This window comes from Procambarus clarkii, chromosome 9 (genome assembly GCF_040958095.1).
Source record: "Procambarus clarkii isolate CNS0578487 chromosome 9, FALCON_Pclarkii_2.0, whole genome shotgun sequence".
In the NCBI taxonomy this organism is placed as follows: domain Eukaryota; kingdom Metazoa; phylum Arthropoda; class Malacostraca; order Decapoda; family Cambaridae; genus Procambarus; species Procambarus clarkii.
The window spans coordinates 50,749,332-50,774,280 of record NC_091158.1 but is presented as its reverse complement, the minus strand read 5'-3'; the positions used below and the strand labels follow the sequence as shown (position 1 = coordinate 50,774,280).

The 24,949-nt window shown below is 39.7% G+C and overlaps 1 long non-coding RNA gene across 3 annotated transcripts in view; it reads right to left on the bottom strand.

Annotated features, from left to right (window-relative positions):
* Positions 1 to 8,196, bottom strand: part of LOC138362971 (uncharacterized) — a 10,600-nt gene extending 2,404 nt beyond the window's left edge. The window contains exons 1-4 of one of the 3 annotated variants that reach the window (XR_011227953.1): positions 8,039 to 8,196; positions 7,296 to 7,531; positions 3,736 to 3,842; positions 1,368 to 1,474 (exon numbers count right to left, since the gene is read on the bottom strand). This is a non-coding gene — a long non-coding RNA (uncharacterized lncRNA). The remainder of the gene's footprint in view (positions 1 to 1,367; positions 1,475 to 3,735; positions 3,843 to 7,295; positions 7,532 to 8,038) is intronic. The other 2 variants (XR_011227954.1, XR_011227955.1) reach the window with 2 other exon arrangements.
* Between the last annotated feature and the right edge of the window lie 16,753 nt (positions 8,197 to 24,949).

The following is a 24,949-nucleotide window of genomic DNA, read 5'->3' as shown; positions in this document are numbered from 1 at the left end:
ACAAACCAGGCTTTTACACAAACCCCCCCCCCCCTGCACCCGAGCTTTTTAAAATAGTAAATGCCACTATTTTTGCAAAATTATTACGAGATCTATTATTCTAGAGAATAATGCATATAAATGCATATATGCATATAAATACAAAAGTAAATCAAATCTTATCCTTGTATAATATACAAGCTGATGTGAGATCCCTGTCTACAGGTGGACTGGAACTATTATCCAGTAGGCAGTCTACTGTAATTTATCAAACCGTTATTAGTATAATAGATCTCGTAATAATTTTGCAAAAATAATGGCATTTACTATTTTTAAAAGATTATTAGCAAATTTACACAAATGGTGCATTCGGAAGACAAAACCAATTTTTCACTTTTGACAATTGAGCACCTGCTACATCCAGATTCTAGGGAGGAAAGGAAGGACGATCTTACTGGATCCCATAGCCTCTCCGAGGCACAAACCAGGCTTTTACATAACCCCCCCCCCCCCTGCACCCGAGCTTTTTAAAATAGTAAATGCTACTATTTTTGCAAAATTATTACGAGATCTATTATTCTAATAAGAGTTTGATAAAATACAAACCCTGGGGCCATAGAACGGCTATTTAATCCCCTTGAACGGACCTGTGCATGGGCCACTGAGGCATCGAAAAAAAACAGACCGGCTTGGGAAAAAAGCAAAATTGCCGGTCTATGGCCCAGCTGATGGCTGTGCATGAATGGCTAATGGCTAATGGCTGTTAGTTATGGAGCTAGGTTAGACTATGTATGTTTAAATCTCTGATTTAAACAGAGCCAGTGTTCAGTCAAATAACTGAATTTATCAAATCTTATCCTTGTATAATATACAAGCTGATGTGAGATCCCTGTCTACAGGTGGACTGGAACTATTATCCAGTAGGCAGTCTACTGTATTTTATCAAACCGTTATTAGTATAATAGATCTCGTAATAATTTTGCAAAAATAATGGCATTTACTATTTTTAAAAGATTATTAGCAAATTTACACAAATGGTGCATTCGGAAGACAAAACCAATTTTTCACTTTTGACAATTGAGCACCTGCTACATCCAGATTCTAGGGAGGAAAGGAAGGACGATCTTACTGGATCCCATAGCCTCTCCGAGGCACAAACCAGGCTTTTACATAACCCCCCCCCCCTGCACCCGAGCTTTTTAAAATAGTAAATGCCATTATTTTTGCAAAATTATTACGAGATCTATTATACTAATAACGGTAAATAAATAATAAATAGTAAATAAATCAAAATCAGTTACATTATTTTATCTTATTCATAGCATAAATGTTCTCGAAGATTACTAAAAAGAAATTGAATTAGACTACAGCAAATTGGCAAACTTTACCTTGTATCTGTTTCCACCGAGTTTGTTTGGGGCGTTCTTCAACATATCAGCAATACTTGTCTCAACATCTCTTTCAGTTGCATTAGTGTGGGTGTTGATACAGGCTTCTGGAAATTTATAAGAATTAATTAATATATATAATTATAATTCACTTTGCTATTCCCCATTCCACAGTCCTCTCGTCCTTCCCACTTCCCTGTCCCCACATCATCCCCACTATTCCCACTTCCCTGTCCCATCGTCCTCCTTACCATTTTCCCCTCCCCTGTCCTTCTTCCTCCCCCACCATCTCCCATTCACCTGTCCCTTTGTCCTCCCCAGCATTCCCCTGTCCCCACCATCCCCAACTCCCCAGTCCCCTCGTCCTCCCCACCATTACCCTCTCCTCTGTCCCCTCGTCTTCCCCACCATACCCCCCTCTCGTCCTCCCCACCATTCCAAACTACCTCATCCGATGCATTCTATAATGGTCTGATGCTTCCATCAGAAAATTGGGAACATCAAATGATCTGATATTCCCATCACTGAAAAATAAGAACAGCTAAAAAAATGAAATGAAAAAAATAAAAAAATAAACTATACTCATGAAATGAACAGTATGGTAAACAACACAGCTCAATTTCAATGCAATGTCACACAAAATTATTAAATCGAAATGAAAATAAATTGAAATCTATGAAAATTCAAATTATCAATACAATCGGAAATATTGAAATAATATCGCAACATAATATAGTGTGGGTTGCTCTTACGTGCAACAGACGGTGCTGTTTTTCAAAAAAGGCATGGTTTTACCTGTCACAAGTGTGGCATCTATACTTATACTCACGAAATGAACGGTATGGTAAACAACATAGCTCAATTGCAATGCAATGTCACAATAACATTTAATAACAATAATAACAATAACATTTAAATATACTTTAAGATATAATCTAGAAGAAAATAAGAACATTGAAACGGTTCATGAACTCGATTTCAATAAAGGACACTATGGGGAACTTTGAAAAACAGTTAATGAGTATAATTAGACAGACTTGTTGCTAGGCAGAGGAGTAAATAATGAGATATATGGCAAATTTTGCAAAATATACGGCACACAAACATTCATACCCAAACAAAGCAAAATGCTAGGTAAGAACAAAGCAGTTGGCCCGTAGGGGAAAGGAGATACCCACAAGACTGGAATACAAGTCATTAACAAGCACACAAGTACTACACTACACAACAACCGCACTACTACCAGAACTGGACGAATCACTACCAAAACAACACATTGCACATCACTACCAAAACAACACAACACAACACAAGCATTGGCAAAGAATTATAGACCAGTTGCACTAACATCCCACATAATAAAATTATTTGAGAGTGATCAGGAGTCAGATTACTAGTTTTATAGAGACCAATGACCTCCACAATCCAGGCCAACAAGGATTTAGAGCAGTTTCTATGATCGAGCCACTGAGATCTATAAAGAATTCTGATCAAGAAAGAGATCTAGGGGTGGTTTTAGATAGAAAACTATAACCTGAGGATCATATTAAGAACATTCTGCGAGGGGCCTATGCTACACTTTTTAACTTTAGAATTGCTTTTAAATACATAGGTCAAAAAGTTTTAAAAGTTTTAAAAGTTTTTTAAACCTCTCGTGTATCATGAGTGTGTTAAAGCATCAGATGGTGCATTCAGATGATGAATATTACCTAGTTCCTTCATCTGGGAAGAATGAACACATATTGGTGCATTCGGATGATAAAAACTAACTACTGTAGTTTAATTGATCAACAGACTGTATATCATATGCAGACTGTATGTGGATCTGCGGGCCACTCCAAACAACAGCCTGGTGGACCAAGCTCCACCAGGGCTAAAGCACAAAGTGATATAGATGTGATAGAGAAACTAGGTCAAATGGAGGAGTAGGTCTGTATATTAAACAGCACCTGACGTGCACAGAGCTACTAAACTATAGAGATATATGACCGAACCTAACCTATCTTTATAGGTTAGGTTAGGTAGCTGAAAATGTTAGGTTAGGTAGTCGAAAAAACATTAATTCAAGAAAACTTGGCTTATTAGGCAAATCGGGCCTTGCATAGTAGGCTGAGATGTGCGTTCTGGCTACTAGGTACGACACATATATATATATATATATATATATATATATATATATATATATATATATATATATATATATATATATATATATATATATATATATATATATATATATATATATATATATATATATATATATATATGTATATATATATATATATATATATATATATATATATATATATATATATATATATCGGACAATTAGTAAAAAAAAAAAAAAAAAAAAATTAAATTATTTTACCTTGTACCTAGATCCACCAGGCCTGTTTGGTGCCTGTTTCAGTACTTCAGACATCTGGAAGGTCACATCCTCCTCCTCAACTTGTGGATGTGCGTTGATAGATGATTCTGTAAAATTAAGTTATTTATATAATAATAAATTCAGTATAACAATAATATTCTGTAAAATTAAAAGTAATTTATACATCAATCAGATAAAACTCTCCAGAGATGGTGATACACAACATATAAAGGACAAGTTTCAGAACAAAATATGCATTTAGGAATAAGGTTTTGTACATGTAGGTAGCACATGAGAAAATAAGTGGAAGGTGATCAAGTTTATATTAACATGTTAATGACTTTGTTAAGGCTTTGCAAGAATGAAAAAATATTAATAATATAATATCACCTACCAATTAATTGTACATCATTTATAAGTCAATTATTTGCATTATTATTATTCAATACTAATGATATAAAAATGCATTTTGTAATCTACTATTTATGCAAGTATTAAGCACAGGATCATGAAATAAACTATTGTTTATATGAAAAATATTGTTTTATGACCATAATAATTGAATCACTAATATGATTCACTAATATATAATCCTAATAATAATCACTAATATATAATCCATTGAGCATGCTGCATCTCTTTCAGTCTCTTTGCAATTTGAACAAGAGGGTTTTTAATTGATCGAACCATATTCTTAAAGTAAAGTAAATGAGATGTATTCCATATTTTGCAAAATATACGATGAAGGCACACAAACATTCATACCAAAACTGAAGGGCAGGATTTATGAGGAGACATTAGAGGCATTAAATATTCCAAACTAGAAGACAGAAGGAAAAGAGGAGATATGATCACTACGTACAAAACAGTAACAGGAATTGATAAACTTGATAGGGAAGATTTCCCGAGACCTGGAATTTCAAGAACAAGAGGTTATAGATTTAAACGAACTAAACAAAGATGCCGAAGAAATGTAAGACAATTCACTTTTGCAAACAGAATGGTAAACGGTTGGAACATGTTAGGTGAGAAGGTGGTGGAGGCCAAATCCGTCAAAAGTTTCAAAGCATTATATGACAAAGAGTGCTGGGAAAATGGGACACCACGAGTGTAGCTCTCCATCCATCTGATTGATAACCCAAATGAATTTTTCATGGATATGATACCAACATCAAATCATAAATCAGATGTGATCCTATCCCCACTGGATTTTGAAGAAGCCATAGACAGTATGCCTATGCACTCTGCACCAGGCCCTGACTCTTGGAACTCTATATTCATCAAGAACTGTAAAAAACGTTATCGCAGGCCCTTCACATTCTTTGGAGACAAAGCCAAGATACTGGCATTGTCCCTGACATACTAAAAACCGCAGAGATAGCACCGCCCCATAAAGGAGGAAATAAGGCAGAGGCAAAAAACTACAGACCGATAGCACTAACATCGCACATCATAAAAATCTTTGAGAGAATGCTAAGAAGTAAGATCACAAAATACATGGAATCACAGCATCTCCATAACCCCAGACAACATGGTTTCAGAACAGGGCGCTCTTGCCTATCACAGTTGCTGGACCACTCTGACATGGCACTAGATGCCATGGAAGACAAACAAAACGCTTTGACAAAAAAAAGCCTTTGACAAATGTGACCATTGTGTTATTGCACATAAAATGCGTTCAAAAGGAATTACCGGAAAAATAGGCAGATGGATATACAACTTCCTGACTAATAGAACCCAATGTGTAGTAGTCAACAAAATAAAATCTGGACCATCAACCGTAAAGAGCTCAGTCCCCAAGCGTACTGTGCTTGCTCCAATACTTTTTCTCATCCTCATATCGGACATAGACAAGGACACAACCTATAGTACTTGATCATCCTTTGCAGATGACACTAGAATCTTCACGAGAGTAGGCAACATAGAGGACACGGCAAACCTCCAATCAGATGTAAATCAGGTCTTTCTATGGGCTACAGAAAATAACATGGTGATTAACGAACATAAGTTTCAGCTCATGCGCTACGGAAAAAATAAAAAATATAAAAACGGAAACCACTTACAAAACTCAGTCAAATCATAACATTGAACGGAAAAGCAACGTAAAGGATTTGGGTGTACTGATGTCAGAAGGCCTTACATTTAAAGAACACAATAAAGTAGCCGTCACAACTGCAAGAAAAATGACAGGATAGATAACAAGAACTTTTCACACTAGAGATGCTATACCGATGATGATAGTTTTCAAGACGCTAGTGCTCTCTAGAGTGGAATACTGCTGCATAATGAAAGCCCCTTTCAAAGCTGGAGAAATTACTGACCTATACTTATGCATTTATCTTCGGTTTAACACAACAGGCACCAGACACACGCTAGGCATCATACACACTAGGATAAAACAAACATTAGGCCAGAAGTCAGAAAAGAATTCAAAGAATTTTACTGGAAAGGCTTGCTGTTAGGAAAGGAAGTAATTGAGATGAATTAATGCACAGTATGTCAATTTTGTGAAATATATGATAAAGGAACAAAAACATTTATACCAAAACAAAGATGCAGAACTAGGAAACAGGATTTGTTCAACTGAAATTTCAAGACGGACAGAGACCAAAAGACACAAAAATGGAATCAATATACGAAGAGGCCAAACCCCCAAACATACCAGTAATACAAAGAGAAACAACTACACGGCAGTGAGGAGAAAGGCAGAAAGAAATTTTGAAAAAAAGGAACAAACAAATGTAAAGTAGAACAAATCATATTCTATAAATACAGCAACAACCAATTGCAGGTAAAGGATAATATTCAGAGCTTTTAAATGCATGGATGGCGAAATACTCAAGAAATTGTTCACGACTTTTGTTAGACCAAAGTTGGAATATGCAGCGGTTGTATGGTGCCCATATCTTAAGAAGCACATAAACAAACTGGAAAAGGTGCAAAGACATGCTACTAAGTGGCTCCCAGAACTGAAGGACAAGAACTATGAGGAGAGGTTAGAGGCATTAAATATACCAAATATACTACACAAATATATATACTACACATGCACAATAAACTACCCTACACAGGCTGAGTATGGTGTGTACAATAAATAATTAGCTAAAAGATAAGACTGAGTTTGTATAAATGGGGGTTAAGTCAGAGTGGGAAAATGTAAGTGGAGTGCCTAAAAACCCTGTCCTGGGACCTCTGTAATTCATAATATATACAAATAATTTAGACTCAGGTTTGATCAGCAATATTTGAAAATTTCAAGACGATACAAAAGGGATTTTTTTCTGGATTCAGGATTATTTTTTTATGGCTGAAAACAGGTTTTCAGCAATAAAAGAAATACAGTATTGCTGGAACAACCGTCGACATCTTCAAGAGAAAACCTGAACATCTTCAAGAAGTGAAGATGACCTTGAGAAGAAGTATAGGTTGGGAGAAGTATAGGTTAGGAATTGTCTCCAAAGAATTCTCAAAGAATTACTCGTTATTGCTATCCAAGATAATTAGACGAGCCAAAGCTAAATACTACGAAGATAAATTTACCCAAATAAAGAGTACCTTACCTAAAAATATGTATGTACCTTACGTAAATAAACATTTGATTTTGAAGTGCCGGACAAACAAGGCTGTGGTGGATATGTGGGCCTGAGGGGCCTGTCCAAGCAACAGCCTGTTGGACCAAGCTCTCACATGTCAAGCCTGGCCTTGGAAGGGCTTGGTGAGTAGAACAACTACCAGAACCCTATAATGCATGTATCAAGGTGTCCAGGCAGTGAGCACCACATAATGCAGTGCAGTCCTGTAAGAATAAGCACAGTAAGTATGGGCATGGAGGGGGTGCAGCAGTGGCTTGTGAAGGGCTGGAGAGTAAATGGACATGCCCAGGGGTAAAAAGCATTAGGGTAACAGAACATAGCCCATAAAAATAGTAATGACAATGAATGAATAATTATATGAATGCAATAATACTTCATATCTCAATAGGAATACTAAGCAGGATGCAAGACAAGGTACTGGTGGTGATAGTGGTTGGTACAAGTCCTCACATCCCCACAGACACCAGTAACAGCCCTCACCTCCCAACACAGTACCCTTGTAGCGAGTTAATCTTATACTCGCTTCATTATCTTATAGCATAACTAATTAACACTAATTACAGAAGCTACACAGGTGATACTTTGGTGTGAGTTGAGCGCACTGAGCGTCGGTATCGCTACACCCGTTCCTTAACAACCCTTTGGACCTTTATTACAGAAAAATAGAATCAATTAATTTAATAAAATATAAAATATAAGTGCTTACTTACGATAATACTATCGGTGGAACACAAAATCTTCTTCTTCTTGATAGTAGGTGCAGTTTGCATGAAGGGTTAGTCCTCGCCATGACTGAACTGACGACAAAATGGCCGATGTGTTGATATGGCGTCAGGTGACGCTGTGACGTCACAGGTGAGGGACGCTTTGCGCATTACTCCCTCGTACTTAAAAAGTACTACAGGTACTTTTTGGTTTTATTTTTGAATATGGCAGAAGTTGGACAGCTTTTCAAATCATTATAAGGGAGTGAGTTCCATAGACTAGGTCCCTTTATTTACATAGAGTGTTTACATAGATTAAGTTTGACTCTGGGGATATCAAAGAGATATTTATGTCTGGTGGGGACGTGGCCATGTGTTCTATTACATCTGTCCAGGAAGAGTTTCAGAACAGGGTTTGCAGTTAGAAAAAGGGCTTTATAAACGTAATTTACACAGGAGAATGTATGGAGTGAATTTGTTTAGCATGTTTAAGGATTTGAACAAGGGAGCTGTGTGTTGTCTGAAGGTAGAGTTATTTATTGTCCTGATAGCAGATTTTTACTGGATGATGATGGGCTTGAGGTAGTTTGCAGAGGTTGAACCCCAAGCACAAACGCCATAAGAATGATAGGGATAGATAAGTGCATAATAGAGTGAGAGGAGAGCAGAGTAGGGTACATAATATCTGATCTTAAACAGTATACCAACTGTTTTAGAAACCTTTTTAGTTATGTGTTGTATATGGGTGCGGAAGTTGAGTCTCTTGTCTAAGTATAGGCTAAGAAACTTTCCATCATTTTTATTGCTAATGTTTACATTATCTATCTGAAGCTGAATTGCATTTGTTGATTTGTTTCCAAATAAGATATAGTAGGTCTTTTCTATGTTTTGTGTGAGGTTTGTTGGTTGACATCCACAAGTAGACTTTTTTTAATTAATTGTTTACAACATTATTTAACAGGAGTGGGTTGGGGTCAGAGTAGATGAGTAGTATCATCAGCCAACAATATAGGTTTAAGTATGTTAGAGACATTAGGGAGATCATTGATGTATATAAGAAACAGGAGGGTCCTAGGATGCTGCTCTGTGGCACCTTTACGGTAATTAAGTGGTAGAGTGGGAGAGGTTATATCATTGATGGCTTCATATTGGTGTCTGTTACTAAGATAGGATCGGATATAGTTTAGGGCAAGGCCACGGATTCCATAATGGTGGAATTTAAGTAAGAGGTAGTTATGGTTAACAGTATCAAAGGCCTTTCTCAGGCCGATGAAGAGTTCAATTGGAAACTCACTTTTGTCAAGGGCTGAGAAGATTAAGTCAAGCAGACTAACAATAGCATCATTGGTACTCTTTTGGGAGCGGAAGCCAAACTGACAGGGACTTAGTATATTGAATTTTACAAGATTGGAGTAGAGCTGTTTGTAAAAAAAAAAAAAATAATTTTGATAATATAGGTAGATTCGATATGGGTCTGTAATTATTTATGTCTGCCGTGTTACCTCCTTTATGAACTGGCGTTACTCTTGCTTTTTTAAGGATATCAGGGAAGGTATGACACTCTAGGGATTTGTTGAACAGCAGTGCTATGGATGGTGCAAGGGCATGGGAGGCACGCCTGTGTACCATCGATGGTATTTCACTAATGTTCCCAGCTTTGGTTTTTAGCGAGTGAATGATGGACACAACATCTGTAGGGCTGACCGGAGAGAGGAGAAGAGAGTTTGGATAGCTGCGTGAAAGATATGTGGTAACATATGTCTGAGTCTCTGGGATTTTTCGGGCAAGGTGAGCACCAAACGATGAAAAGAAGCTATTAAATTCAGTTGCTGTTTCAAGATCTGTTGCAGGTGTATAACCATCCTTGGAGATTTTTATCTTATTATGTGAATGTTGTTTAGCTCCTAGGATGGTAGAGATGGCTCTCCATGTGCTTTTTATGTTGCCTTTTGCTTCTTTGAATCTATTCTCGTAATAGGAACGCTTTGCTCTTATTATACTGGTAAGCACTGATGAATACCTCTTAACTACTTCTTTTCCAACTAGGCCAATCCTAAGTTTTTTTTTCATATTCATGTTTCTTGTCGATTGCTTTAAGTATGCCATTAGTGAGCCAGGGATTATTTAACCTTTTTGCCAGTTACTTGCTTGGTGAGGAGAGGACAATAAGTATTGTAAAGGCTTTAAATTTTGGAAAGAGGCTAGTTAACGAATTATTATCCTGTGTATTGATAAATTTAGATTCCCAGTTTACATTGTGGAGGGCATTTGTGAGATTGCCTATTGCCGCTTCACATTGTAACCTAAAGGTAATTTTCTTGTTACCTGGTGGTGTTATGGCCATGTTCGCTACAAGGAAGGTAGGATAGTGGTCAGTTGTTCTGTCAGTGATTATACTTGATGTAAGAGGAGCTGTTATGTTGGTCCATCAGTGATCCAGGGTAGTCACAGATGTTTGAGTGACTCGGGTGGGCCTGGTGATTGCGGGGATGAGCATACAGGAATTCATGCTGTTGAGGAAACAGTCTACTTGAGGGTTATTTTGTAGCCCTAGGTCAATATTGAAATCACCTCTGAGAACTATGTGATTTTTGTTGAGATTATTGTTTATGATAAGGTTCCTCAAGTTGTTATTGTATTTGTGTCTAGCTTCAGACACAAGCATGTTACAGTTATGTCTTAAAGAGTTGAGAGCAATTAAGGATGATAAAGAGTCACTTACAACTAATGTATCAAGTTTGGATACTTGTACACATTTCAGTGCAAGGAGCAAGGCAAATAGTTCAGTCTGAAGGGTAGAGGCCCAGTTGTTTATACGGACTCCCCACTCAAAATATAAGTCATATCCTATTGCCAGGACAACTGCACTTCCAGCTGCACCCGTTGGGCGCTGTAGGAAACCTTCAGTGTATATGATTTGAGAGAGAGAATGCTCTGTGGACAGAGCATCAGTATGGCTTAAGACGTTGAGCTTTGCCTCAAGACAAAGCTGGGACTGATCTCTAATTTGCTCCTTTGATGGAAAGGGAGGGATTAAAATTGAAAAGGGTGTAATTTCCTACAGTGCAGGAAAGTGCTATTGTTGTCTCTCTTGGTACAAATTATAAATCTGATACTTTCTGAGTTCAGTTCCAATTTTATTTATCTATTTGAAACAATGTTTACATTCAATAAAGAAATTCTGGAGGGCTTCTGTGCAAGGGTTAGGATGAGCTAGCCTAAGCATTTTTATACCAATTTGACAGTTATTTTCAGTAACACGATAAACAACGCTCGGAATATTAAGTTCCTTTCTCATATTAAGTATCTTTGTGGTACGAAGGCACCCAAGGATTATCCTCAAGGCTTCGTTCTGCAATTTTTCAAGCCCTCCAAGCTTTCTTTCAGGATGCCTTAAAGTTAGTTTAGTTCATTTATTATGCACCCCATACCCATCTTGTGGGCGGTAGTGGAAAGGGTTGCAGAGGCACATAATGGGCTCAGGGACTGAACCCAACAATTCATTTAGCTAAGCAAGTTACAATCTTGATGAGCTAGTTACAAAATTCAGTATAAGTCGTCACATCAACAATAGGTTCGAGATCGATCACAAGTACAGTTTCTAAATTAAGCAACTGACATATGTGGAGAGCTAGTGTCACAATTGATATGTTTGTCCTGCACACCGCTCCCCATCCAGTGGGCAGCGGTGGATAGGTTACAATCACTTAGTTACTACTTACAGTTAGCAAACTGGGGATATTTGGCTAAAATTTCTGGTACCAGATCATTTTGAATGAAATATTGACACATCGTTGGTACATTGGTTATAGAATTGTCTCTGAATTCACTATCACATAGTGACGAAGGGGTGTGCAAATAATTTTGTTGACAGTTAACATTTGGTCAGGTCTACATCGGCAGATAATGAGAATTCCCAGAAATACTTGTAACCGAGTCTAAGCCGAGCAGTAGTAACATCTAGAAGTCTGCTGATTTTATTGGATGAACCATAGATGTGTGGCTCCTTTTGCATAATAGTATTGAACGAAAGTTAATCTCCCCAAACACTTTCGCGTTTTGGGCAAGTTACCCCTCCACTCTCTCCATTTTTGTTTGGACATTCCCAGGTAGTGTGCGGAAATACTGAAAAGTGTATACTCTTTTCAACTTTGTCACCTTAATTCTCGTCCTATGTCTTTCATTTTGGTATCAATGCGTTCGCAATAGAATTCCCAACAGAACTATGTGCATATAATGTCAAAGACAGCAGCGCGCTCCACCCGCCGACAAGATGAATGTAGGCCAAGGGTACCAGAAAAAGAAAGCTGAGCCACCCTCAGGCAACTCTCATTACATTAGAGAGCGTGATAATACTGAAAAGTGTATACCCTTTTCAACTTTGTTACCTCAATTCTCATCCTAGTTTTTTCAATTTGGCATCAATGTGTTCGCAATAGAATTCTCTACAGGACTAAAGGCATATAAACTCCAAAAGCCCGGCTTACCATCCGCAACAAACAGAGTAAGCGAGAGTGTGTTACCAGGGAGCGCACAAGAGCGATAAAATGTATACACTCTTTTCATTTTGGTCACCCCAATTGTCATCCTAGGTCTTTCATTTTGGTATCAATGTGTTAGCAATAGAATTATCTACAGGTTTAAATGCATATAAACTCCAAAAGCAAGGTGTACCATCCGCACAAAACAGAGAAAGTGAGAGAAAGTAACCCGGGAGCACTCTAGTGCAATGTAATGTGAACACTCTTTTCACTTTGGTTACCTCAATTCTCGTCATATGTCTTTCATTTTGGTATCAATGTGTTCGCAATTGTATCTGCTGGCATTTTACCCTTTGCTTGGATCTGAAGGGTTTTAGGCTCACCACGATGCAATCTGATAGTACCACAGGTGTATATACCTATCTTCAAGCAGCAATTCACTCATTCAAACCGACTTATAATAGTTATCCATATATAAATGGTAATCTTTGTTCTACCTGTTAACCTGTCATATGAAGAAAGACCTACCAACCTAACCCCCAAAATGTCAATCCATATCTTTTATTTTAAACAATGCTGTTTTGTTGACCAAATTGTATTTTTACTCTTTTTCTGTCATGTTTCTCCCACCCCTGTTTTTTCCCTTTTTTCTTATTTTTTCTCAACATAATTCATACTTTAATTATGCGGATCAGGACATCACCTGATCAAACACATCAAACATCGTTTGACCACCATCAAACACACACATTTCGTGTGTGTTTGACGCTCACTGATATGTACCAGCGTTGTTTTATATATGGTGCTATTCTATCTTACGCTTTGTTGCTCCTTTTTACCTACGGGCTCATAGAACATTCTATTGCGAAAACATTGGCACAAAAATGAATGACGTACATACAATAATAATGTCAGGACAGTGATATAATTATAAACTTTCAAAGCACTGTATCGCCCATGTGTCGTCTTGTCACCAATACTGGGTAACAGTTCCGCCACTTCCCACACTCTTGCGGGTGGGCAGCGACCATTATTCTACGTTTATATTCATATCACCGTGTTGGGAATTTCATTGCGAGTACATTGATACCAAAATTAACGCTGTAGGACAAGTGTGGAAGTGATAACAATCCCAAGAGTAAAAACATTTTGTTGCTCTTGGGCACTCACGGCGAGTCATCTACGTAGGTATTTATTGGGTGCTGGTATTCATATAACTTTTGGTGACCGTTTTTGCTGATTTTCTTCTAGAGAATGTTATTGCGAACACGTTGGTACCAAAATGAAATACATAGCTCGAGAACTAAGGTCAGGAGAGTAAAAAGAGTATACACATTTTTGTTTTGACGCTTAATTAAGGTTATTGTGAGTACTCATCGCCTGCCTAGAAACTGGAACTAGTAATTCCATCTATCATACATATCATACAAGAGGAGCCACACATCTATGGATCATCCAATAAAATCAGCAGACTTCTAGATGTTACTACTGCTCGGCTTAGACTCGGTTACAAGTATCTCTGGGAATTCTCATTATCTGCTGATGTAGACCTGACCAAATGTAAACTGTGTCAACAAAATTATTCGCACACCCTCCGTCACTATGTGATGGAGTGCGAAAAGATACATGAATTTAGAGACAATTCTATAACCAATGTTCCAGCGATGTGTCAATATTTCATTCAAAATGATCTGCTACCAGAAATTTTAGCCAAATATCCCCAGTTTGCTAACTGTAGATAACAACTAAGTGATTGTAACCTATCCACCGCTGCCCACTGGATGGGGGACGGTGTGCAGGACAAACATATAAATTTTGATACTAGCTCTCCACATATGTCAGTTGCTTAATTTAGAACCTGTACTTGAGGTCGATCTCGAACCCATTGTTGATGTGATGACTTATATTGAATTTTGTAACTAGCTCATCAAGATTGTAACTTGCTTAGCTAAATGAATTGTGGGGTTCAGTCCCTGAGCCCATTATGTGCCTCTGTAACCCTTTCCACAACCGCCCACAAGATGGGTATGGGGTGCATAATGGGGTGGGGTGTCTTGGCCAAACGTGCCACATCAAAACCACAAGTTGACATTGAATGTGAATTAACAATGAGACAAGTAAGATTTATACTAATACATTTATACTAACTCTGTTGAGCGTTGACCATTTATACATCAAATCTGTTGATGTGAGCACTTTAGTTTAGTCTGCCGTTTAAAGAAAAAAAGAGCATATCAATGGTATATCACAGAAAACGAATTTATCATAAACTCATGTATTTGTCTTATCATATTGAACTGCATTCATATTTTTAATATATAACAATATGAATATACAAATTTCTGTAAATCCCCTACCTTGTTGGAATCTGTGGAAATGAATGAGCAAATGTGCTGGCTGAAGGCGCTGAAGGAAACCACATTGGTTTCATTTTGGATACAAATGTCCATGGAAATTCAAAATGGAAACTAATTATATAGTTGAACCTGCAGAGACGAGTTTAAGAATCTGTGTTGAGAGTGATGGACACAGCCTTCACAATTATACTTCAGAGAATGTAAACATCTAAGAGTCATTAGAAATATGTGTAGAATAATAAACCCTACATTGTTTGAGTTAGGGAAAACACCATTTGTGATATATAGATACTATAGCTGTTCCTAAAGATTCACCCTTTTTTGCACCAGCAAGATAACATATAAGATTTTAAGAGTTGACGAATGTTAATATTCTTGTTTGATAAACTGTGAACTTGAGACATAGTTAATAAGAACATATTAACACAACAAAATGTTTTCAAAATCCTTAACACCACTTTCCAGCAACTTATATAATTTATATAAATTATTTTAGAGAATAATACATAAATTATATATTTAAACATGATATAGTGTTTAGTGGAATGTATAAGGAGTCAAATTGTGTTAAAAAGAGCAATTTTTAGAAAATTTGGAAAAATACTTTTTTCTGTTCAAATTATAACTAAATGGATTATAAAGGTTTCACTCAGCCAATATATATCATTCACAATTTATTAATGAATTTTACAAAAAAACACCATAAATTTTATATTTAAACATGTAAAAACTATTTGTTTTACATTTGGAAGAAAATAATTGTAGAAAAACAATTTATAATTAAACCTTTGTGTTTGGATTTTTTGAGTAAAAGTTTCTCAAAGGCTCTCCTGCACCATTCTCAATGCAAATCATTCCCACACCTATGGCAAGAGATAGGCGAACGTTGTGTAGATGATTTGTGTTTGCTGGGTGGTAATTTCGGAGTATTTATACGTACTAAAGACCACCATCTCCCAAGAGCACTAGAGCAAGTGAGGGGTCATTTTTACGTTTTATCATGTCCCTGTTAATATGGGAGAACACTGTGTCTATGCTTGATGCACAACTCTCCTAAACACGAGAGTGAAGTTATACAACTTTAGAACACTTTCCAACCAGGAGACTCGAACCCTAGCCAGCACAGAAGCCTTCAAGCAACTGGCATAACAGGTACGCCTTTAACCCACTGCACCACCACTCAAACCCTTAAAAGAGATGGTAATTTCGGAGTATTTGTACACACCAAAGACCATCATCTCCCAAGAGCACTAGAGCAAGTGTGGGGTCATTTTTACGTTTTTCATCAAGTCCCTGTTAGTATGGGAGAACACTGTGTCTATGCTTGATGCACAACTCTCCTAAACACGAGACTGAAGTTATACAACTTCAGAACACTTTCCCACAAGGAGCCTCGAACCCTAGCCAGCACAGAAGGCTTCCAGCAAATGGCATAACAGGTACACCTTTAACCCACTGCACCACCGCTCAGACCCTTAAAAGAGATGGTAATTTCGGAGTAATTATACACACCAAAGACCACCATCTCCCAAGAGCACTAGAGCAAGTGAGGGGTCATTTTTATGTTTTTCATCAAGTCCCTGTTAATATGGGAGAACACTGTGTCTATGCTTGAAGCACAACTCTCCTAAACACGAGAGTGAAGTTATACAACTTTAGAACACTTTCCCACCAGGAGACTCGAACCCAAGCCAGCACAGAAGCCTTCCAGCAACTGGCGTAACAGGTATGCCTTTAACCTACTGCACCAACACTCAGACCCTTAAAGGAGATGGTAATTTCGGAGTATTTATCATATCAAAGACCACCATCTCCCAAGAGCAAATGAGGGGTCATTTTTACGTTTTTCATCAAGTCCCTGTTAATATGGGAGAACACTGTGTCTATTCTTGATGCACAACTCTCCTAAACACGAGAGTGAAGTTATACAACTTTAGAACACTTTTCCACCAGGAGACTCGAACTCTAGCCAGCACAGAAGCCTTCCAGCAACTGGAATAACAGGTACGCCTTTAACCCACTGCACCACCGCTCAGACCCTTAAAGGAGATGGTAATTTCGGAGAATTTATACACACCAAAGACCAATATCTCCCAAGAGCGCTTGAGCAAGTGAGGGGTCATTTTTACGTTTTTCATCAAGTCCCTGTTAATATGGGAGAACACTGTGTCTATGCTTGATGCACAACTCTCCTAAACACGAGAGTGAAGTAATACAACTTTAGAACACTTTCCCACCAGGAGACTCGAACCCTAGCCAGCACAGAAGCCTTCCTGCTACTTGCATAACAGGTACGCCTTAAACCCACTGCACCACTGCTCAGACCCTTAAAAGAAATGGTAATTTCGGAGTATTTATACATACCAAAGACCACCATCTCCCAAGAGCACTAGAGCAAGCGAGAGGTCATTTTTACGTTTTTCATCAAGTCCCTGTTAATATGGGAGAACACTGTGTCTATGCTTGATCACAACTCTCCTAAACACGAGAGTGAAGTTATACAACTTTAGAACACTTTCCCACCTGGAGACTCGAACCCTAGCCAGCACAGAAAAATTCCAGCAACTGGCATAACAGGAACGCCATTAACCCACTGCACCACCGCTCAGACCCTTAAAAGAGATGGTAATTTCGGAGTATTTATAGACAGCAAAGACCACCATCTCCCAAGAGCACTAGAGCAAGTGAGGGGTCATTTTTACGTTTTTCATCAAGTCCCTGTTAATATGGGAGAAGACTGTGTCTATGCTTGATGCACAACTCTCCTAAACACGAGAGTGAAGTAATACAACTTTAGAACACTTTCCCACCAGGAGACTCGAACCCTAGCCAGCACAGAAGATTTCCAGCAACTGGCATAACAGGTACGCCTTTAACCCATTGCAACACCACTCAGACCCTTATAAGAGATGGTAATTTCGGAGTATTTATACACTCCAAAGACCACCATCTCCCAAGAGCACTAGAGCAAGCGAGGGGTCATTTTAACGTTTTTCATCAAGTCCCTGTTAATATGGGAGAACACTGTGTCTATGCTTGATGCACAATTCTCCTAAACACGAGAGTGAAGTTATACAACTTTAGAACACTTTCCCACCAGGGGAATCGAACCCTAGCCAGCACAGAAGCCTTCCAGCAACTGGCATAACAGGTACGCTATTAACCCAATGCAACACCACTCAGACCCTTAAAAGACATGGTAATTTCGGAGTATTTATATACACCAAAGACCACCATCTCCCAAGAGCACTAGAGCAAATGAGGGGTCATTTTTACGTTTTTCATCAAGTCCCTGTTAATATGGGAGAACACTGTGTCTATGCTTGATGCACAATTCTCCTAAACACAAGAGTGAAGTTATACAACTTTAAAACACTTTCCCACCAGGAGACTCGAACCCTTGCCAGCACAGAAGCCTTCCAGCAACTGGCATAACAGGTACGCCTTTAACCCACTGCACCACTGCTCAGACCCTTTAAAGAGGTGGTAATTTTGAAGTATTTATACACACCAAAGACCACCATCTCCCAAGAGCACTAGAGCAAGTGAGGGGTCATTTTTATGTTTTCATCATGTCCCTGTTAATATGGGAGAACACTGTGTCTATGCTTGATGCACAACTCTCCTAAACACGAGAGTGAAGTTATACAACTTTAGAACACTTTCCAACAAGGAGACTCGAACCCTAGCCAGCACAGAAGCCTTCAAGCAACTGGCATAACAGGTACGCCTTTAACCCACTGCACCACCACTCAAACCCTTAAAAGAGATGGTAATTTCGGAGTATTTGTACACACCAAAGACCATCATCTCCCATGAGCACTAGAGCAAGTGTGGGGTCATTTATACGTTTTTCATCAAGTCCCTGTTAGTATGGGAGAACACTGTGTCTATGCTTGATGCACAACTCTCCTAAACACGAGACTGAAGTTATACAACTTCAGAACACTTTCCCACCTGGAGACTTGAACCCTAGCCAGCACAGAAGCCTTCCAGCAACTGGCATAACAGGTACACCTTTAACTCACTGCACCACCGCTCAGACCCTTAAAAGAGATGGTAATTTTGGAGCATTTATACACACCAAATACCACCATATCCCAAGAGCACTAGAGCAAGTGAGGGGTCATTTTTACGTTTTTCATCAAGTCCCTGTTAATATGGGAGAACACTGTGTCTATGTTTAATGCACAACTCTCCTAAACACGAGAGTGAAGTTATACAACTTTAGAACACTTTCCCACTAGGAGACTCGAACCCTAGCCAGCACAGAAGCCTTCCAGCAACTGGAATAACAGGTACGCCTTTAACCCACTGCAACACCGCTCAGACCCTTAAAGGAGATGGTAATTTAGGAGTATTTATACATACCAAAGACCACCATATCCCAAGAGCACTAGAGCAAGTGAGGGGTCATTTTTACGTTTTTCATCAAGTCCCTGTTAATATGGGAGAACACTGTGTCTATGCTTGATGCACAACTCTCCTAAACACGAGAGTGAAGTAATACAACTTTAGAACACTTTCCCACCAGGAGACTCGAACCCTAGCCAGCACAGAAGCCTTCCTGCTACTGGCATAACAGGTACGCCTTTAACCCACTGCACCACTGCTCAGACCCTTAAAAGAAATGGTAATTTCGGAGTATTTATACACACCAAAAACCACCATCTCCCAAGAGCACTAGAGCAAGTGAGGGGTCATTTTTACGTTTTTCATCAAGTCCCTGGTAATATGGGGGAACACTTTGTCTATGCTTGATGCACAACTCTCCTAAACACGAGAGTGAAGTTATACAACTTTAGAACACTTTCCCCCAGGAGACTCGAACCCTAGCCAGCACAGAAGCCTTCCAGCAACTGGCATAACAGGTACGCCTTTAATCCACTGCAACACCACTCAGACCCTTATAAGAGATGGTAATTTCGGAGTATTTATACACACCAAACACCACCATCTCCCAAGAGCACTAGAGCAAGCGAGGGGTCATTTTTACGTTTTTCATCAAGTCCCTGTTAATATGGGAGAACACTGTGTCTATGCTTGATGCACAATTCTCCTAAACACGAGAGTGAAGTTATACAACTTTAGAACACTTTCCCACCAGGGGAATCGAACCCTTGCCAGCACAGAAGCCTTCCAGCAACTGGCATAACAGGTACGCCTTTAACCCACTGCACCACCACTCAGACCCTTAAAAGAGATAGTAATTTCGGAGTATTTATACACACCAAAGACCACCATCTCCCAAGAGCACTAGAGCAAGTGAGGGGTCATTTTTACGTTTTTCATCAAGTCCCTGTTAATATGGGAGAACACTGTGTCTATGCTTGATGCACAATTCTCCTAAACACGAGAGTGAAGTTATACAACTTTAGAACACTTTCCCACCAGGAGACTCGAACCCTTGCCAGCACAGAAGCCTTCCAGCAACTGGCATAACAGGTACACCTTTAACACACTGCACCACTGCTCAGACCCTTAAAAGAGATGGTAATTTTGGAGTATTTATACACACTAAAGACCACCATCTCCCAAGAGCACTAGAGCAAGTGAGGGGTCATTTTTACGTTTTTCATCAAGTCCCTGTTAATATGGGAGAACACTGTGTCTATGCATGATGCACAACTCTCCTAAACACGAGAGTGAAGTTATACAACTTTAGAACACTTTCCCACCAGGAGAATCGAACCATTGCCAGCACAGAAGCCTTCCAGCAACTGACATAACAGGTACGCCTTTAACCCACTGCACCACCGCTCAGACCCTTAAAAGTGATGGTAATTTAGGAGTATTGTACACACCAAAGACCACCATCTCCCAAGAGCACTAGAGCAAGTGAGGGGTCATTTTTACGTTTTTCATCAAGTCCCTGTTAATATGGGAGAACACTGTGTCTATGCTTGAAGCACAACTCTCCTAAACACGAGAGTGAAGTTATACAACTTTAGAACACTTTCCCACCAGGAGACTCGAACCCTAGCCAGCACAGAAGCCTTCCAGCAACTGGCGTAACAGGTATGCCTTTAACCCACTGCACCACCGCTCAGACCCTTAAAGGAGATGGTAATTTCGGAGTATTTATACATACCAAAGACCACCATCTCCCAAGAGCACTAGAGTAAGTGAGGGGTCATTTTTACATTTTTCATCAAGTCCCTGTTAATATGGGAGAACACTGTGTCTATGCTTGATGCACAACTCCCCTAAACACGAGAGTGAAGTAATACAACTTTAGAACACTTTCCCACCAGGAGACTCGAACCCTAGCCAGCACAGAAGCCTTCCTGCTACTGGCATAACAAGTACGCCTTTAACCCACTGCACCACTGCTCAGACCCTTAAAAGAAATGGTAATTTCGGAGTATTTATACACACCAAAGACCACCATCTCCCAAGAGCACTAGAGCAAGTGAGGGGTCATTTTTACGTTTTTCATCAAGTCCCTATTAATATGGGAGAACACTGTGTCTATGCTTGATGCACAATTCTCCTAAACACGAGAGTGAAGTTATACAACTTTAGAACACTTTCCCACCAGGGGAATCGAACCCCTTGCCAGCACAGAAGCCTTCCAGCAACTGGCATAACAGGTACGCCTTTAACCCACTGCACCACCACTCAGACCCTTAAAAGAGATAGTAATTTCGGAGTATTTATACACACCAATGACCACCATCTCCCAAGAGCACTAGAGCAAGTGAGGGGTCATTTTTACGTTTTTCATCAAGTCCCTGTTAATATGGGAGAACACTGTGTCAATGCTTGATGCACAATTCTCCTAAACACGAGAGTGAAGTTATACAACTTTAAAACACTTTCCCACCAGGAGACTCAAACCCTTGCTAGCACAGAAGCCTTCCAGCAACTGGCATAACAGGTACGCCTTTAACCCACTGCACCACTGCTCAGACCCTTAAAAGAGATGGTAATTTTGGAGTATTTATACACACTAAAGACCACCATCTCCCAAGAGCACTAGAGCAAGTGAGGGGTCATTTTTACGTTTTTCATCAAGTCCCTGTTAATATGGGAGAACACTGTGTCTATGCTTGATGCACAATTCTCCTAAACACGAGAGTGAAGTTATACAACTTTAGAACACTTTCCCACCAGGAGACTCGAACCCTTGCCAGCACAGAAGCCTTCCAGCAACTGGCATAACAGGTACGCCTTTAACCCACTGCACCACCGCTCAGACCCTTAAAAGTGATGGTAATTTAGGAGTATTTGTACACACCAAAGCCCACCATCTCCCAAGAGCACTAGAGCAAGTGAGGGGTCATTTTTACGTTTTTCATCAAGTCCCTGTTAATATGGGAGAACACTGTGTCTATGCTTGATGCACAACTCTCCTAAACACGAGAGTGAAGTAATACAACTTTAGAACACTTTCCCACCAGGAGATTCGAACCCTAGCCAGCACAGAAGCCTTCCTGCTACTGGCATAACAGGTACGCCTTTAACCCACTGCACCACTGCTCAGACCCTTAAAAGAAATGGTAATTTCGGAGTATTTATACACACCAAAGACCACCATCTCCCAAGAGCACTAGAGCAAGTGAGGGGTCATTTTTACGTTATTCATCAAGTCCCTGGTAATATGGGGGAACACTTTGTCTATGCTTGATGCACAACTCTCCTAAACACGAGAGTGAAGTTATACAACTTTAAAACACTTTCCCCCAGGAGATTCGAACCCTAGCCAGCACAGAAGCCTTCCAGCAACTGGCATAACAGGTACGCCTTTAATCCACTGCAACACCACTCAGACCCTTATAAGAGATAGTAATTTCGGAGTATTTATACACACACCAAAGACCACCATCTCCCAAGAGCACTAGAGCAAGCGAGGGGTCATTTTTACGTTTTTCATCAAGTCCCTCGTAATATGGGGGAACACTGTGTCTATGCTTGATGCACAATTCTCCTAAACACGAGAGTGAAGTTATACAACTTTAGAACACTTTCCCACCAGGAGAATCGAACCCTTGCCAGCACAGAAGCCTTCCAGCAACTGGCATAACAGGTACGCCTTTAACCCACTGCACCACCACTCAGACCCTTAAAAGAGATAGTAATTTTGGAGTATTTATACACAGCAATGACCACCATCTCCCAAGAGCACTAGAGCAAGTGAGGGGTCATTTTTACGTTTTTCATCAAGTCCCTGTTAATATGGGAGAACACTGTGTCTATGCTTGATGCACAATTCTCCTAAACACGAGAGTGAAGTTATACAACTTTAGAACACTTTCCCACCAGGAGACTCGAACCCTTGCCAGCACAGAAGCCTTCCAGCAACTGGCATAACAGGTACGCCTTTAACCCACTGCACCACTGCTCAGACCCTTAAAAGAGATGGTAATTTTGGAGTATTTATACACACTAAAGACCACCATCTCCCAAGAGCACTAGAGCAAGTGAGGGGTCATTTTTACGTTTTTCATCAAGTCCCTGTTAATATGGGAGAACCCTGTGTCTATGCTTGATGCACAACTCTCCTAAACACGAGAGTGAAGTTATACAACTTTATAACACTTTCCCACCAGGGGAATTGAACCCTAGCCAGCACAGAAGCCTTCCAGCAACTGGCATAACAGGTACGCCTTTTACCCACTGCACCACCGCTCAGACCCTTAAAAGTGATGGTAATTTAGGAGTATTGTACACACCAAAGACCACCATCTCCCAAGAGAACTAGAGCAAGTGAGGGGTCATTTTTACGTTTTTCGTCAAGTCCCTGTTAATATGGGAGAACACTGTGTCTATGCTTGATGCACAACTCTCCTAAACACGAGAGTGAAGTTATACAACTTTAGAACACTTTCCCACCAGGAGAATCGAACCATTGCCAGCACAGAAGCCTTCCAGCAACTGACATAACAGGTACACCTTTAACCCACTGCACCACCGCTCAGACCCTTAAAAGTGATGGTAATTTAGGAGTATTGTACACACCAAAGACCACCATCTCCCAAGAGCACTAGAGCAAGTGAGGGGTCATTTTTACGTTTTTCGTCAAGTCCCTGTTAATATGGGAGAACACTGTGTCTATGCTTGATGCACAACTCTCCTAAACACGAGAGTGAAGTTATACAACTTTAGAACACTTTCCCCCAGGAGACTCGAACCCTAGCCAGCACAGAAGTCTTCCAGCAACTGGCATAACAGGTACGCCTTTAATCCACTGCAACACCACTCAGACCCTTATAAGAGATGGTAATTTCGGAGTATTTATACACACCAAAGACCACCATCTCCCAAGAGCACTAGAGCAAGCGAGGGGTCATTTTTACGTTTTCATCAAGTCCCTGTTAATATGGGAGAACACTGTGTCTATGCTTGATGCACAATTCTCCTAAACACGAGAGTGAAGTTATACAACTTTAGAACACTTTCCCACCAGGGGAATCGAACCCTTGCCAGCACAGAAGCCTTCCAGCAACTGGCATAACAGGTACGCCTTTAACCCACTGCCCCACCACTCAGACCCTTAAAAGAGATAGTAATTTCGGAGTATTTATACACACCAATGACCACCATCTCCCAAGAGCACTAGAGCAAGTGAGGGGTCATTTTTACGTTTTTCATCAAGTCCCTGTTAATATGGGAGAACACTGTGTCTATGCTTGATGCACAATTCTCCTAAACATGAGAGTGAAGTTATACAACTTTAGAACACTTTCCCACCAGGAGACTCGAACCCTTGCTAGCACAGAAGCCTTCCAGCAACTGGCATAACAGGTACGCCTTTAACCCACTGCACCACTGCTCAGACCCTTAAAAGAGATGGTAATTTTGGAGTATTTATACACACTAAAGACCACCATCTCCCAAGAGCACTAGAGCAAGTGAGGGGTCATTTTTACGTTTTTCATCAAGTCTCTGTTAATATGCGAGAACACTGTGTATATGCTTGATGCACTACTCTCCTAAACACGAGAGTGAAGTCATACAACTTTATAACACATTCCCACCAGGGGAATCGAACCCTAGCCAGCACAGAAGCCTTCTAGCAACTGGCATAACAGGTACGTCTTTTACCCACTGCACCACCACTCAGACCCTTAAAGGAC